The sequence below is a fragment of the Lytechinus pictus genome, chromosome 3 (genome assembly GCF_037042905.1).
Source record: "Lytechinus pictus isolate F3 Inbred chromosome 3, Lp3.0, whole genome shotgun sequence".
Lineage (NCBI taxonomy): Eukaryota > Metazoa > Echinodermata > Echinoidea > Temnopleuroida > Toxopneustidae > Lytechinus > Lytechinus pictus.
The window spans coordinates 2,468,749-2,486,940 of NC_087247.1; positions in this window are offsets into that span (position 1 = coordinate 2,468,749).

Genomic DNA, 18,192 nt, shown 5'->3' on the forward strand with positions numbered 1-18,192 from the left:
AACAATGAGAAGAAAACTAGAATATTTCATATTTCATATAATAAAATACAAAAGAAATAGTGAGTGGATGACATCATCAGTCTCCTCATTTGCACACCAAGCAGGATGTGCATATAACTGTTTTATGAAATTAAGCGAAACTTTAAAATGTCATAACTTTCTCATTTTACATCCGATTTTGATGAAATTTTCAGTATTATGCTTGCTGGATTTTTCTCTTTTTATTCAAATCCAACTGTTTGTTGGGGTGGAGTTGTCCTTTAAATGTATGAGTTTTACTTTCAACACACCTGTTTCAATCATCACTCTCATTTTCACACAACTGCTGGAAATCAGAAAAACAAATGTTTCCTCTAAATTTTCCCACAGAATTTAATGATATGATGAAATTCCTGAAAAGTATCACTGTACAGTACATGAAAATAGTAAAATGGAGACCTACTGATCTAGAGACTGATTCTAAATGAAGTCACAGTAAACCTACATGTACCTGCATAATGCAACAAAATACAATTGGTGTAATACATGGGCAGAATAAGAATTATTTCATATAGATCTCTTTCTTATTATAAATCTGACAAGCATCCCCTCCCCTAAAAAATTGCTTTCATGCAACAAAGGTTTGAGCAGCCATTTTTTTTTTTTTTTTTTTTTTTTTCAATGAGAAGATTTTCAAGCGCTTAAAGATGGTGAGGCAATCCTCTCCCTCCCCCAATCAAGAAAAGTTTTTAAGGGGAAGTTCACCCTGACGATTGGTGAGAAATGGGGAGATATTTCAGATTGGTGAGACACTTCTAAAAAAAGAAAAGACCAAGCACAATGTTGATCAACGATCATTTTAAGCATGTGCAAACCCCACCCTTGGATCCATGCCTTGTTTTGAGACTTCATGTACATGTAGGTCTATACAGTACATTGTACCATTGCATAACACTTTGGCAAGTTTTGATAACTTTTGTCTGAATCTTTAAACTTTCTGTATGTTTCTTAAATACTGATGTTTGCTTGCAAATGACCTTGCTTGTTTAATATGGGACACACTTTATTAATATATAGGTAATCTGTTTTTTTTGGCATTTGGATATATGTACCTGAAATTCAACAAACATACAATGCAAAATTGAACTTTTCATTTGTTGCTATGTTGGGCAATACTCAAAGAGGACATGCTAAAGATTTCAAGTTGTCAAGAAAAATCGTTTATTTCAAAATAAACACTAGAATCTTCCTCAAAATTACATGCAAATACTGATGAATAACTCATGAAAACACCAGCAGCCTTATGATTGTTTTTTGGGGTTGTACAAGAATTTTGGAAATATACATGTAGGCTAAAAGTCAATAGGGAAAATGACTCTATGTCCAAGTAATTGCCCTTCAAATTCAATAGCTTGGAAAAAATTCAGTACCATTAGCAAACTTACCATGCTGTGCGGAGTCACTGAGCAGCAAGCAACCTTTGACTAGAATGTCAGCATCGCCACATGTCCATCAAGAAATGAATAAACTTGGAATAATTCCTAATATGAGAATCCAACTGAATATTATTCAAATTCAAGGAGATACACAAGCAGTGGCGATGTCTTCATTCACTGTATAAAAGAAAGGGAGGAAAAAATACAGAAGCTAAAGAAACTGCAAAGAATAATTTTCAAACAAGAAATATACGAAATTGGAATGGTACATGTAAATAATTAACTTAAGTTTTTGTTTTGCAGATTTAAATATGGTAACAACACACAAAAATAGCATACTATTTCAATTTTCATTAACATTTACAACAGAACTTACTTGAGTTCGGGTCTTTTTCAGGCTCGGAATATCCTGATTTATCAAAATTTTTTTCATTGCATTTATGTAAAACAGTATACCAAGCAAGGATTGGTGGGAAATTCCTATTCAAGAACCACACCACGGAGACCTATACAATTCCCTTGTATGCATGCACTACCAATCATGCAGTGTACACCAAACACTTCAAAGTGAAGCTACCAAGTTTTCACAAGTTTTTACATGCAGATCTTCAATCCAAGACAAGAGAGGCACCAATTATGGATACAACAATGAAATCTCACCATATTACACTTTGTAGATGCTATTTCCAATCATAGGAACTCGACCATGCAACAACAAATTCTCTCATTCCTAAAAACACGGCACAGCTCATTGCAGGGGCCAGTATTCCAAATGATACCAGACACTGCTGTACATGCACAGAGGATCAGGTACAATAGGCTCAAGCAAAAGGTGAGAGAGGGGTGGTGGAAAGCAATCTCACTCAGGTACCAATGCAGACAGGGTCCTCCCAGCGAGAGAAAGGCTGGATGATTAATGTGCCCGCTGCAGAATTACTTCCACTACAACACACACAATCCCTTACAAAACCAGTCTCACCGCTCTCTGCAAGCTGGGTACATGTATTTTCAGTCTGCATCCACTTCAAACTTTGGGGAGATCATGCACCACAGATTTAGTGACCTGGCCATTGACGAAGTAAACTGTTTATTTTGATTGAAAGATAAATGTTCCACTCTCTGTGCAGTTACTACATATTTTAGAACTGCCCCCCCCCCCTCCTGCCAATCCTCAAAGAAATTAAAGGGGAATCCTACCTTGGTCATAAAATGTTATACATGTGAGAGAGAGAAGAAAAATCTCAGCAGAACAGTGAAAGAAATTAGATAAGCAATACAAAAGTTATAGCTGTTTTCAAATGGAGATCCCTAAAGCTATGTAAAATTTAAAAGTGGCAACTAGGTAAGTAAATCATAACAAGTGATAGCGACAACTTTCCCACAGACCATGTAATGATTGATGTACTTAATTATCAGGGATCTCGTCTAAGTTCCTATTCCCCTAAGGCAGTAACCAGAATATAATGAAGATATTGTTTTACGTCCTCATGAAAATAATAGTTTGAAGCGAAAAAAATTTATAATGACATTTTAGCCATTTTACATATTTTAGTAAATGGAAAAGTACATGTAGTCCTTGCCATTATCACTTCGACATAACCAATGCGGCCAATTTGAAGTCTCCATGGGTATATAGGGATTACAAATTTTTACACCTGTTCAAAAATCATAACTTTCTTATTGTTTGTATGATTTTGATCAAACTTTTACTTCTCTATTCTGTCTCATTTTCTTTTCCCGTCTAAACACAATGTTTTTCATGTGGGTTGGATATGCCTTTAATTTGGATGATTGTATGCAGTGACTGCGAATCAATGAATATATGATTTTTTTTTAAGTTTGAAATATGCAGGTAATGGCAATAATAAATGATGCATTAGATTTTCATCTTGATAGTCCCTCTCTTCACAACTTTATCTCCAATTTTATTAGGCCAATGTTTCCACTGGTAAATTGCCAATTCGTCTACTGCAAACTCGTCCACTCACCACATGGTCTGCTTTCATTTAGTCTTATGCCATTCCATCCATCAACATTTCGTCTTACAACCATTTGGTCCACTCATCACTTCGTCTAATCACCATTTCGTCTCATAACCAGTTGGTCTAATATCTATTTCATTTTCATTCACTGCACAATTTAACACTTAGTCCAATTAGACCAAATGGTATATGGACTAAATGGCTATTGGAGGCCAGCTGGTTATCAGACGAAATGGCATTAAACTATTAAATGAAAGTAGACCATGTGGTGAGTGGACGAACTGATGGTAGACCAAATGATAGTAAACGACTTGGCAATTGGACGAATTGGCATTAGACAAATAGGAAATAAACCTTTCCAATCTCCAACTTTCTACCTTCCACTCCCCAACTTTTCTCATCCCTTATAAGTTCTCTCCCCTCCTCCCGCTACTTTTACTTGTCGATACTCTACTTTTCAGGGATGCCACTAGGTGTCCTCCAAAAATACTGAAACTTATCGCGGGCCGGGACAGTGTCCAATAATTTTTTTTTTAGGGGGGTCCACCTTAAATTTTGGGATGGACACATGTCACAGGTAAAAAATTGGACAAGCAAAAAAAATAAAAAAAAATAAAAAATAAAAAAAAATAAAAAAAAATAAAAAAATAGGAGGGGGGTCCGCCCCCACCTCAAATTTAGGGGAGGGGGGAGGACCAAGTGGCTTCTTTTTTTTCTTACCTTGTTGTGATCGATGACTTTGAAGTCATTAGGTTTGAAAAACTGACGGTAGTTAGTTGTGTGTTTCTCATAGATGACAACCTATGACATAGAACGCTAGACCAAAAGCTTCAGTCTCTATTTTGGTTGTTCAGCTGAACCGCGTTGGCTCCACTCACCAATACATAGACTGAAGAGTTGTTGGCCCGTACATAAAGACAACGTATCAGCTAACCCAGGGAGCTGATACGTAACCCAAGGAGCTCCGGCCCGCTTTCCGGGCCGGAGCTCCCTGGGTTCCGTATCAACATGCAGCAGTAACATTAGATCTAACATTCGGCGGAAACCCGATTTTCGGATCGTTTTTGGTACATAAAATGTCACATTATAAAAAAATAATTACATCCAAACTTACGAGAAAATATATAAAATTCAGAAACATCGTACCTTAGACCGCAGTTACCGCTAATTCCTTTCAAATGATGATCAAAACTTAGTCATCCTCGATTCCATCGTTGATCATCGTAAGTTGCCATCTTGGATGACGTCATCATCTTTACAGACGTATTTACCAGTCGCTATTATACCGCGATTCGTGCCGCTGCTTTGCGCTTGTCTATGTGCTTGCGTTCGGAACTTGTCGCTCACATTGATTGGCCAGGATATCGATAATTCTAATCAGAAAGCCTTGCTAAAAGCATAACTCAATGAACGTAGTAGGCAGTGCGCACGTTTATAAATTATGTACTGTATAAAAGCAAATATCTCGGGGAAATATCTCTCACTCGGTCGATCGACATGCATCGCAATCGGGAGGACTTTCCGGTTTTTTTAATACACAGAAAACAGGAAAAGTCGGAAATACGGATATAAGACAGATAGCAGGAAAAAAGCCGGAATTCCGTATAAATACGGAAAAGTGGCATCCCTGACTTTTGTATATAGGCCTAATTAAAAACAATTTTCTTATCCTTCATGTCGGCATCTATCCTCATTAACTGGTCCCTCGGGGAGGACTATAAGCCTTTGGTCTAATTACTTTGGTCCTCTAGTTGCTTGCTGAAAACCATTTGAATATGCTTTCCTAGCAATCACGTAAAATCATCAACATCACATTGAAATGACATGAAAACAAAGTTTTGATCTATAACTTGCAAGCAAAGGAACACAATGTCAAATGCAATCCATTTATTTTCAAAATATGTGCATGCAAATATAGGCCTATAATATTCCTACATGCCTAAATTATAGGCCTATAGGCTTAAATGTTAAGATACCACAGCTTGCATAATCCTGGTGTAACTCACAATTATGTACATCCACATCAAGAGCTAAAAAGGAAGGTACATGACGCAAACAATGGCACACTCTCTAACCACCATTGTTGACCACTTGGCCCTACTTGTATAACAACAGAAGATGTCGAGAAACCAACCTGAAACAGTACCTTGAAGATAGACAGTACAACCGGTGCAGAGTACTAAGGTGTGTTCAATCCCATACAAACACAGGAAGTAGGTTTCGACACTAAGACCGCATAGAAGACAACCAAAATTAATGGAAACACCAAGTTCTTTGAAGGGGTAATCGATGGCACCTTAGTTTGTGTACACAATCACATCTGCTCTCTTTGCTCCAATGCCAAACAACAAAAGACTAAATAAAAAGAGAGCTATATCCAGTTCAGCGTAGAAATCAAACATAATTGTCTGCCCGGGCTATGCTCTGATGCAACCTCTGAATAGGGCTACAAAACCAAGCAAGGATACACTCGACAATCTTTCATATTGAATAGTCCAAAAGGTCATACCTTTATGCCAGACAAAACAAATCAAATGTATATTTGAATGAACACTGTACTATTCTTCTTGGAATTATAAATACTAATTTCTTGGCTAATATGTAAGAATTAGTTCTCCTTTTGTATTGAAATCACATAATTCCTGTGTAAAAACGTGTTTAAAAACATTTTCAAATGACAACAAATACGTATAGGAAATACTTGTATGCTCGTATCCTGCCTAACTTTGGGCTAGTACAATGCACAGGTATCTCTCATCCTGTTTTGAAACTTTAATCTTGTCATAATTTGATTTGCTGTATTTTTATTGGATTAAATTTCCCAACAGACTTTGAGCAAGGGTCCAGTATGTATGTTATGCTTACGGGTATGATACCAAAAGGCAAAGATACGTGATTGGTGATCATACCTACATATATATTTGAGGGTTGTTTTTAAATATGAATAGGGCTTGTACTTTAACATAATACATTTTCACTTAATCTTTCCCTTTTTTTCATTCAAGTTTATAACCAATCACTTTCTTACCACTTGTATACAAATATTTCATAGAAGTGTTTAGATTTTTGCCCATGCCCAAATTAAGATACACAAAAAAATATGAGGGCAATTTATACCTCATGACAGTCCAAATCATCCCCGAAATTTCCAAAAATTGGGTGCTTTAGGATGACCAAGTTTTCTAAAGTCACCCATAGATATGCCACAAACAATATTCAAGAAAGTTTAGAAAATTAATATTCATCTAATAAGAAATGCTTTTAGATATATATTACTTGTTGCACAGAAAAAACAACACTTGCAATGACAGAACCTCCCCCCCCCCAAAAAAAAGGAGAAAAAATGTAGAAAAAATAGCCCCTAAAATTGTAATAATAAAGATTTTTTTCCTACTCTGTAGAAATAAAACACAATCTTCCACAAAAAACGGCATTGATTATCTGGGCTGCTTTATCAAGATACATGAATGTAATCAGAGCTCTGGAATTACCTTCTACTTCAATTGCATAAAGTGATGTGTTTTCATCTCAAGCGGCTTCAAGCCAGACAAAATACACTTTGTCTGTCAATATACAGTGTGGGCCGAGTTACTCAAGTATGTGAAACACTCATTTGCATGCTTGCCTCTATAGGTGGTTTCAGACCGCCTCGAAGTTCGTCAGTTCCAGGTATTCTCTGATCGGAAAATTTACCCCGATCAGAAAATACCAGATATTTTGGTAATGTGAAAGCAAACCACGCGTAATTTCCCCGAAAGAAAATACCCGCTAAATAGTAGGTACTTGGCGAAATTACGAGAACTTTCGCGGGGATTTTTCCAATGTCGCAGGTATTTTGGCAATGTGAAAGCAATTTACGGGAATTTTTAGCCCAGCGTGTCGTTGGGCGCGGGCGCTGTGGGTGGCTGCTGGGCTAGTGGTTTTGAATCTCGCGCCTTGCCTGCTTATTAGACCATACTGCGGTAACTGCGCATGCTCCTTACTTCAGGAATTTATCCCGAAGGGTATGTTTCGGGGCGGTGTGAATGCAGGAATAATTAATGGGTATTTTTTAGCCTAAAAAATGTTCTCGTAATTTAACGGGGATTCTTGTGATCGAGGCGGTTTGAAACCGCCTTATGATATGATTAGTCTCCTTTTAAGACTAATATAGATTGTCCTTGTATACTTAAGGGCTGTCTGCACCATCCCGAGTTTTCAAATTAGCGCGCTATTTCTGATCCGGCAAATTATCCCGATCTGAAAAATCTCGAGATAGTTTGCAGTGGAGACGCAATTATCGCGCTAGTTCGTAGGATTAATCTCGAGATTGCAATCCCAAGTCAACTCGGGTTTATTTGCAAAATAGCGCGCTATTTTACGAATCACCCCGCTAATTCGTAGGTGCAGACGCACTCGAGATTGGACTCGGGGTAATTTATTCATGACGTCAGTCCATAATGCAATTCGCGTTCCACTTCCGCCTTGGTCAAAACATAAACACGTGCGAAAGTCAACTTTATACATGCAAATAGATATTATCGCGAATAGCGTTCATCAATTGCCTAATCAGCAACGATGGTGTCCCACCAGTGAATGGATTTTGGGAGAGACCAGACCGAAGGGGGGAGGCGCTCATCGACGATGGTCATATTCAATAACAACACTGACAGCAGTGTCGTCTTATTCCTTCGCAAAATGTGAGCAAATAGCATTTCTTTCCTCCTTCTCTCCCTCTCTCTCTCTCTCTCTGTCGTTGCCTCCTACTCCGCCATCATATTTAACGAAGAATACATCACTTCTTCACTCGCTGAGCTGAGAGGATTGTTGCATAACACCGGTCGAATTCGGCGAAAGTGCTAGTGAAAGGAGTACATTGCTTGCATATCGCGGGAAGTTATTCAAAAGCGCGGGCCGTTGAAACTCCAAGATCCGAAAGTGCGCATGCTCCGAATATCGGGCTTGTTGCCTCGCTCGAGCAGGAATCGCTCTTCTTGCGATGGTGGAGACGGGGTTTCTTGAATCTCGAGATTAATCGCGAAGTAGGCCGATCGGGCTAAAATCTCGAGATTGAGCAAACTCGGGATGGTGCAGCACCGCCTTTAGGCTCAAATTATTTGTTTCTATATGTATCTAAAACCTAATTGTTGATAGAGGGGGAAGAATATTTTGTAAAAATTATTTTAATCAAATAGGGCCTAGATGCTAATTATTTGCAGTTTGAAGGCAAATTTCTGTTTTCCTCAATTATCAATAGAAATAATTTTTTCTGCAACTTTTATATAATGACTGAACAAAGTTCTCTATCAACTGAATTCCTTCTTTCTTCGAGTCCGACAATGTTAAATCTAATCTTCAAAAGGTTACAGCTGAATAAAAATCCTTTAAACTCTGCAATACCAAAGCCATAATTTGTAGCCCACTTCCAACTCAAACGTCACAAATTCACAATCCAAATGTCATAGCTCACTTCATCACATTCAAATACATCAATAATAGGTATAAAGTGCCTTAGGCACATGATGCCCTGTTCTCTTTTTATAACCACCATTCCCATGACTGTGAAGGCACGCTACAGGGCCCCTTGCTAGGCCTTTAACAGGCAGGTGCTACACAATAATAGTGAGGTCAAACAGAGAAAAAAATCCCAGGACCTTTGGTTTGGGAGCACTCACAAAGCATAACATGGGCTTCAGCTCGGTTAGTCTTCGACAACAAACCATTTACAGTATGAAGAATATATAGGCCTACACTGTACCACGTAGGGTGTACGATTTACAGGCATTCATTCACCTTGCATCAGAGTTAACATCAAATAAATGCTATCCCTCAGATTTCATCTTTATTATATTAGGATTCAAGGAGACGTAAAAATTTTCATCTTTTTTGAAGAAAGAATCATTGAAGAAAGACCTATAAAGAAAAACATAGTCCAAAGCCAAAACCTTTGGAAGAGAATAGCTTGTGTGAAGACAGAAAAATCAAAGAAACATATCATTATCAACGAAAGTTTGAGAAAAATCAGACAAATAATATAATAAGAAAGTTATGAGTATTTGAATATTGCTATCACTAATTAATGCTATGGATATCCTCCCATTGGCAATGTGACAAAGATGTGTGATGTCGCTTGTGAACAACTCTCCCTTTACTTTTGTATATATCACTTTAATAATCTGCCTCTTTTAAGACATCTACAGTATCAGACGATTATGTATTCTTTCCATAGAAAGGCAGTAATATAGATTTTCAAATACATTATGGTTAAAGAGTTTGTATCACCATATGAAAGAGCAAAAAAGAGACATTTTGGGGATATTTTATAGTCCATCAAAGGGGAAGTTGTTCACATGTGACATCACACATCTTTGTCGCATTGCCTATGGGAGGATTTCCATAGCATCAGTGATCGCAATATCAAAATGCTCTTGACTTCCTCATTATTTGTCTGATTTTACTCAAACTTTCTTTTTTCTTTCTTTGATTTTTCTGTTTCCACACAAGCCCACTTGTTCCAAAGGTTTCATTCCCCTTTAATGAAACCATGAATGTCCCACTTGTACATGGTTAACTTGTTTCTGAACTCTTTTTATCAGGGGGATTACTGTAAAAAATTCTAACTTCTTTTATTTTCATGGAACAAATAGATGACAGTAGTAGCATGATCAGTCAAAAAAAATTTGGTGCACAAGTTCTATGAAGATGCGTGTGAGGGAACTAAGAGAGCAAATTTGTTTACCCTTTCAATAAAAAAAAATCAGATCTTTGGATAGATTCTGATATACTTGTAACATCCAGAAATTAGTATATTTCACCCTTTCCCATTCCTTTCTGTCAAAAGGTATTCTGGTGATTTGTTGGTCTGAATACACCTACCGTATATGCTTTTCACACTGCATTTCCTTAACCCCATACTATCCTTAACCCCGGACTATCCTGAACCCCATACTATCTTTTTTTCGATTCACACTGTCTTTCTTAACCCCATACTATTTGCTTAGCCGGGGTTAACGCCTTAACCCCGGGCAATCACACAGCTCATGAATATTGATGATTTTACCATACAGAGCGCAACCAACGTGCAATTTCGACTTCTGTGATTGGCTAATGCTTAGCCCCACTTTTCCTTAGCCCTGTTTCGTTTCACACTGCATCTCTTAGCACCGCAATTGTGGTGCTAGCACCACAATAAGCCGGCTAACGCTGCTTTTTTGCAGGGCCAGATAGTACCGTACTATTTACCTTGCTAGCCCACTTTGCTAAAACGTAGTGTGAAAACGAAGTGGGCTAAGCTTAACCCCGGGAAATTGGTGGGGCTAAGACCCCCCCTTAGCCCCACCAATTTCCTGGGGTTAAGGGAAAAAAGTGCAGTGTGAAAAGCATATTAGAGACTGGGCAGATTCAATGAGCAAGTGAGAATAATATGACAACCAGGGGCATGCAGTACTGTCTAGAAACCTTTGACCTCTGATGACCTCAAGATCTATACAGGGACATGAGGTCCATCTCCATCACACTATGGACTTAGATCAGCAATCAGCCAGAGTTTCTATACTTACTCTGCTTTTTCTCATCCAAAATATATCCTTATCAAAATTAAGAGAAAACTTAATTGAACATAACACTGAAGATATCATCCAAATCATATGTGAAGTAAGAAAGAAAAAGATAATTAATTATAAAATTTTGCTTAATTTCAACAGTTGTTCACATCCTGATTTCTATGCAAATGACGAAACTTATGTCACCCACTCAGTATTACTTTTTGTATTTTTGTTGTATGAAATATCTTAATTTTTCTTTCATTATAATGTGAATCCCATTTTATTTTCTGTAATTTTTGTGTATTTTTCTATTATTCTATAATTCATATATTTTTTCCTATCATATTTGTATATTTTCTGTTTCAATAACTGCGCGCTTTACCAAGATTACTTCCGTGTTTTACCCCGGAGCCGTTTAGATCTACTCTCAACAAGAGTGTCGCTAAGGCGAGCACATAATACGCCCGTCTGTAACGTGGAAACTGGAGGTATTGGTCAAGCAAGAAAAGTGGAAGATGGCGACTTCACCTTTGACCTTCTGACCTCAAAATCAATAGAATTGCTAGGGTCAATGCTAGTATCATACACACCAAACTATATGAGCCTAGATTAAGTTAAACTGAAGTTATCACGTTTACAAGGACTGCAGAAGGGTTAAAGATGAAAAAATGTCACTGTGACCTTGACCTTTTGACCTCAAAATTCATAGGCTTCCTGGGATCCATGCTAGTATCATACACATAAAATTATATGAGCCTAGGTTAAGTTAAACTGAAGTTATTGCGTTTACAATGACTGCAGAAGGGTACGATGAAAATACGTCACTGTGACCTTGACCTTTTGACCTAAAATTCAATAGGCTTCCTGGGATCCATGCAACATGCTAGTATCATACACACCAAATTATATGAGCCTAGGTTCAGTTCAACTAAAGTTATCGCATAACAGGGACTTCAGAAGGGTAAGATGAAAACATGTCACTGTGATCTTGACCTTTGACCTTTTGACCTCAAAATCAATAGGCTTGCTGGGATCCATGCTAGTGTCATACACACCAAATTATATGAGCCTAGGTTAAGTTAAACTGAAGTTATCGCGTTTACAATGACTGCAGAAGGGTACGATGAAAATACGTCACTGTGACCTTGACCTTTTGACCTCAAAATCAATAGGCTTCCTGGGATCCATGCTAGTATCATACACAACAAATTATATGAGCCTAGATTAAGTTAAACTTAAGTTATCGCATTTACTAAGACTGCAGAAGGGTACAATGAAAATAGGTCACTGTGACCTTGACCTTTTACCTTTTGACCTCAAAATCAATAGACTTCCTGGGATCCATGCTAGTATCATACATACCAAATTATATGAGCCTAGGTTAAGTTAAACTGAAGTTATCGCGTTTACAAGGAAAAGTTAACAGACGGACACCGAGCGTGATACCATAATACGTCCCGTCGAGACGGGTGTATAAAAAGAGGATCATGCTAGACATTGTGCTAGGTTGTGCTGGACTGTCTAGCGTGATTTTTACCGCAGATGTACCACAGACAGACGTACCTCAGAGTCATGCTTTGTCTTTTGTGCCGAGACCGTTTAGATCTAACGGCTCGTCTAGAACGACCTGCGGTTACCTCCGGAGACACTCCAGGGGCCCGTAACACAAAACTTAGCATTGATCGTAGAACAAATTTTTATGATTGATAGCATTGACTACAATGCACAATCGATTGTAAAATTCAAGTGTATGATCAATCATTATGCTTTGTGTTACAGAGTGTAGATTTTTGGCAGATCTAGACGGGGTATAAGATGGAAAGTGTTCTAAACAAATTCTATGTATGTGTGATCGTCATTGTTGTGACCCATTGTCATCTGATCAAAGAGTTTTCTTTAATAAGTTGTCAAAAAATAGACATCAAAGACTCTCTAATATGTAATATATCAATGTGCTGGGCATATAACCGTTTTGTGACAAATTAGCTGAATTTTAAAATGTCACATCCTTATCACATGTAGTTTGCATCAGATTTTAATTAAATTTTCAGCGTTATGCTTTTGGACATTCTAATAACTTTCTTATTCATTGATTTTTCTGAAACCTTCGGCAATATTCTTTTTTTTCTTTTCTATTTTTACAATATGAATAAACTTCGTCAGGGTGAACTTCCCCTTTAAATCTGGGGGCCGTATCATAAAGCTTGTCATAAGAGCAACTTAAGAACTACTGGTGATCTTTTCTTATGTGCTAAATAATCACCAATGAACATTTTTGCCTTGGTGAATATCATTTACCACAAGAAAGGATCACCAGCTTTATACCCCCATCTCACTAGATGGCGATTCCACTGCGATCGTCAAAAATCGACAAAGCGTGGTATAACGTAGCTTGATCGTGCCTTGATCTTTTCAATCTTCTCCGTCGTACCTTGATCTTTTCTGAAGCGGCAAGGATCGCCACCATCTTCCTGGTCGCCACAAAATTTTGAACATGTTCAAAACTTACGTAGCGAGATCGCGGAGGTGCTAAAGCGCATCACAATCTAGTCATGAGCGTATTACAAACGACATATTCATAGCTGTAACGGAGCCCCAACGCATAAAGCGTAGTATAAGCGCATTAAAAGTGGCACCGATCGCCCGTGGTTTTCAGGCCCGTTCCCAAGACAATTCTGCTACGCTGCTTCCGTTTACACGCTCTTCACACAGCTTCCACCACGACGCTTCCTTCTTTGGGTGGCATGTGGCACACGTTCTCAGCCCGCTACAGGCATTCGCGTTGCGCTTTTGCTGCACCGCTGATGACTGGGCAGCGATTGCGCAACAACCGTCCGCGCTGCTATAAAACGCCGTGCCGATGGTGGCGGATTATCATATTTGCAACTGATTACGAGGCGATACCACAGCGTTTTCAAACATACCTCCCAGAAAAAGGACCCAAAAAGGGAAAGCTGCCCAAGCTACCCCTCTTAGGCCGGCGGTCGAAGAGGAAGATCAAGGGGTTATGGTGGTGGTAGAGGAGGAGGTAGAGGAGGAAGAGGAGGGGGTACAGGAGGATGAAAATCTTACTGCTGAGCCAGCTGGAAAGAGAAAAAAGACGCTCACATGTCTTGATGACGAAATGGGTTACCTCTGCAGAAATGAATAAATTGACTATGTTTTGAAAATAAATTGAATTCTAACCACAGTGACAGTAGACAACATCATATTTTGTTAATGATTCGATCACTAATGTATTGATTGGGAAAGGCAATCTTTAGGGAGATTCTGGCATTGTGCCCCCCTCCCCCCTCCCTTTTTATGAGTGCTCTCACATCAGTAGACTACTTCTTGTCAGCAAATTTGAAAGGAATTTACCAAATATTTTTGAGTGACAAACTTTTGTGGAAAAAAATAAACAGAATATCAAAGATTTTTATGCTCTTTTATGAAATTCTGGATGCATCCCTCATATTAACTATTAGGCTCATCGACATCTTTTGAATGAAATTTTAAAAATATTGTATATTATGACTTAGGTGACAGCCAGGATCGGACCCTGTATCTTTTTGGCCTCCTCCTTCTCCTGTCCTCGCATTCAACTTTTAACTGATGTTCTTTTAAAATGCCAAGATGTATAAGTCCAACCAAATTCTGGACATCCATGTTGGTCGGAGGTTGGCAATCGACTGAAAAATGTGTCATGTGCCGCGATTAGTATGCCGATTGCTTGAAATCGTTTCAAGAGCCCATCATGAACGTAACATAATCGCTTCATTCGTAGCACCACCGTACCGAGGTCCTAATTAGCGTATGAGCCTCTTGTACGATCGCTTTGATCGCAGAAGCAGCGCATCACATCTGCCTCGAATCGTCACAAGAAAGTGGCATCGTCGTACTTTCAGCGTATTACCATCGCCTTCAGCGCAGGTCGGTCGCATAGAAGTTGCAGTGCAATCGAGTTGCAGGCTAAAAATAGAATTCGAGGAAGATTCTGCTACGATTTGCGGGATCGCCATGGTCGCCTTCCTAGTGAGATGGGGATATTATGAAACAGCCCCCTGATCAACAAATCAATTGCTTATAAATCTCACACTCAAAGTTCTAAGGCTGTATTTATGCGACCTCAAGCCAAAATCATGATTTAAATCAGGATTCAAAACACAAATTACAATACCACAGAATTTGGGTTTTCGACGACCTTCATTCCAATGCCGTTTCTCCTTGGATTTGGGCCGATCCAGTGCGCATCAAAGGAAATACAGGTCAACTTTTTCAGCTCTCAAAAACTCAATGTTGGTTTATTGAAAATAGTGTTAGGAAGTGAATTTCAGTGTAGATCTAATTTAATATTGATACTGTTAACTCAACAACTGATATCATTGTCTGTCCAGTTGGTTCATTTACTACTTAAATACTAAGGTAGAACTTTAAGTTGAAGACATGACAAAAAAAAAAAAAAAAAGCAGTGGACGATGCGATGACCAACAAAGAACTTGAAGATTAATGCATGTGACAAGAAATGCATGCAAAGCACATATGTGCATACACTGAGCACAGCAAGCACCTTGAGTTTGGCAAGAGTCAAAGAGAAAGTAGCCCAACACAGTGACATCATAGAATCATGATTACGTTTTTTATACCTTTTTCGTTCGCGATTCTACAGAAAATGAGAAATGTCTTTCCAAACGCTCCTTTTTCCGTGTTTCATGTTAGTAATTTGAAAGACGTTTATTTTCACTTTTGACTAAACAGGTTCTAGAACCTACATAGGATAAAAAAGTGGCGCATCAACGCACCCTGTACATTAGACTTAACGTTACAGGCCGGCAGCATCAATTATAGAACTGAAGATTAGAAGTACGGTAGTAGTAAGGCCCGAAAGGGCTTGGCTTTGCATTTCCATGGCATGACAATGGTTGCAGGTGCAGACATAGACCAAAAGCTAATTCGGTCTCTGTTAAATCAGTAGAGGCGCACGGCCAATATGGGAGACTCTCTCCAATAGGGGAGACAATCTCCCACATTGGAGACTTGCTTTGCAAAAGGACAAAAGAAACAACACCAACAAAAACATGATTTTTTTCCACCCAAATTTTGTCTCACTGAGGTCAGAAGCCCATTTGTTTTGTGTGTGATTGACAACAAAAATCCTTATCAATACAAAAGTAGACGGTGAAATTTTAAAGTAGACGGTGAAAAGGGGTAATTTTTCATGAGGAATCTGCTTATCACATTTCTATTTGCCGCCAAGGTAATCCTTTTGCAGCAAATGTAAACAAAGGAAATTGATCTCCAAAACTGGAGACTGTCTCTAAAATTGGATACCCAAATTCTTTACAAAAGTCTCTGATATTGAAGATAATCTCCCACATTGGAGACAGTCTCCAATATTGGCCGTGCGCCTCTACTGTAAATTGGTTGCTCTGCTGAACTCTGTTGGCTAGGATCCACTCACCAAATACAGAGACCGGTCTTAACTCGATCTGTACAGGGACTCAATGGCCATATGTTTATGTATTAAGTTCGGACAAACCAAGGAAGTGGGAGTTGCGTGACAGCCGAAGTAAATCACAGTTTTGGTCCTTTTAAGTTTATTTTTTCCCTCTTTGGTGCATTTCAGGCCAAAACGGAATAATCTTTATTTTGGTCCAGTTCTTATTATATATTTTTATGAAATGAAGACAAAAATCGATGAGCCCCGTCCGGAGGATTTTGCATTGTTAACCCCCTAATAGCGGCTGCACAATCGCTAGACAGGAATAACCGTCGTTTCTGGGGATTTATTCAACAATTTCTGACATTTTACTATGTGAGTGAGCCAACGCAGTTCAGCGGAACAACCAAAATACAGAGACTGAAGCTTAGTTTTGGTCTACACAATCGCGAGCCGTCTGTGTATGAGGACAAACAAAAAAAATGTTTAAAAACTCCTCAAAACAGACGGCTTCCAGCTGTCTAGTGCAGACAGGCTAGGCCAATCATTCAATGACAGTGTAATGTTATTCTGGTTGTTATATATGGGTACTGGTCCAGTTAGCTCTTAAAATATCTGTTACTGTTAGTGTACTGTTATACACTTATAGGCGCATTTTGACTTACCATACAGAGCACCGAAGTGAGCATGAGGTCCACAAATGCAGAAGATCCAATGCCTGCTCCAGCGGCCGCGGTTCTGGCAGCGAGTCGGTGATGAGAAGTCGCTCTGTAGTGTATACGCGTTGGAAAATGATTTTTTTTCAAAGATATTTTATCATAACAAATTCATTTTCAGTTTCAAAACTTCCACATCTAATTAACAATAATGTCTCGATTATTCCACCGTCAACCGTCACAACGGTAAATTGGCATGGAATCTGATCGTCAAGTTCACCCGCAACACACCATCCACGTCGACTGTGTGTGAGGCAGAATTACGAATAAACATGTTGCGCAATATCGGTCGTCAGACTAACTTGCTCGATGATGTTTACTGATTGGTCTAAAGTTTACTAGCGAAAAAGTTTTGGCTTTCTTTGTTCATGGAGGCCCTTGGAGGGAATATAGGCATAGACAGGTGGGGGGGGGGGGGGTAGCCATGGGGGGCGGTCGCCCCCCCCCCAAAAAAAAAAAAGGAAAAAAAAGAAGGGGAAACAGGAGAAAAAGAAAAACCGAAGGGAGAAAAGGGAATAGCTTTATTGTTTTTTTCTTTCTTTTTTGTCAAACATGTCAAAAGAATAAAAACCTAAATGAGATGTTCGTTTCTCTCTTTATACAAAATTTTGCTTCCGCTCCTTTATCCTTTGTTTCCCACACCTTTTTCGGGTGGGAAGGGGGTGTAATGGGAATATAGGCATATAGACAGGCGGGGGGGATAGAGCCCCCTTCTATTACACCCGGCTCACACTATGCGATCCGATGCGACGCAATTTTTTCAAGAAAACACATTTTGCATTAGATGTCTAAATGTAAGAAGTAAATCTTTTTTATATAAAGTTTGGCATGTTAGGAATACTGAAATCATATTTTTACTTTGCGGCAAACCCTGTGGTCGGAGCAAAGTTGAAATCGGCTTTAAGTCGCAGCAGATGATTACGTCATTACAATTTGGAATTGAACTTGTTTTTATTCATTCGGGGAGGCTCGAACTGGACTGAATTTCGGTAGTCCTACCACTATTCTGAGCTCTGATCCGTAAGATTTTATTAGTTGGAATGTCCACATCAAATGTTTTCACAATTTCTTTGAAATTCTGATCGCATAGTGTGAGCCGGGCTTTAGATAAGACGAGGGGAAAAAGGAGAGGGGGAT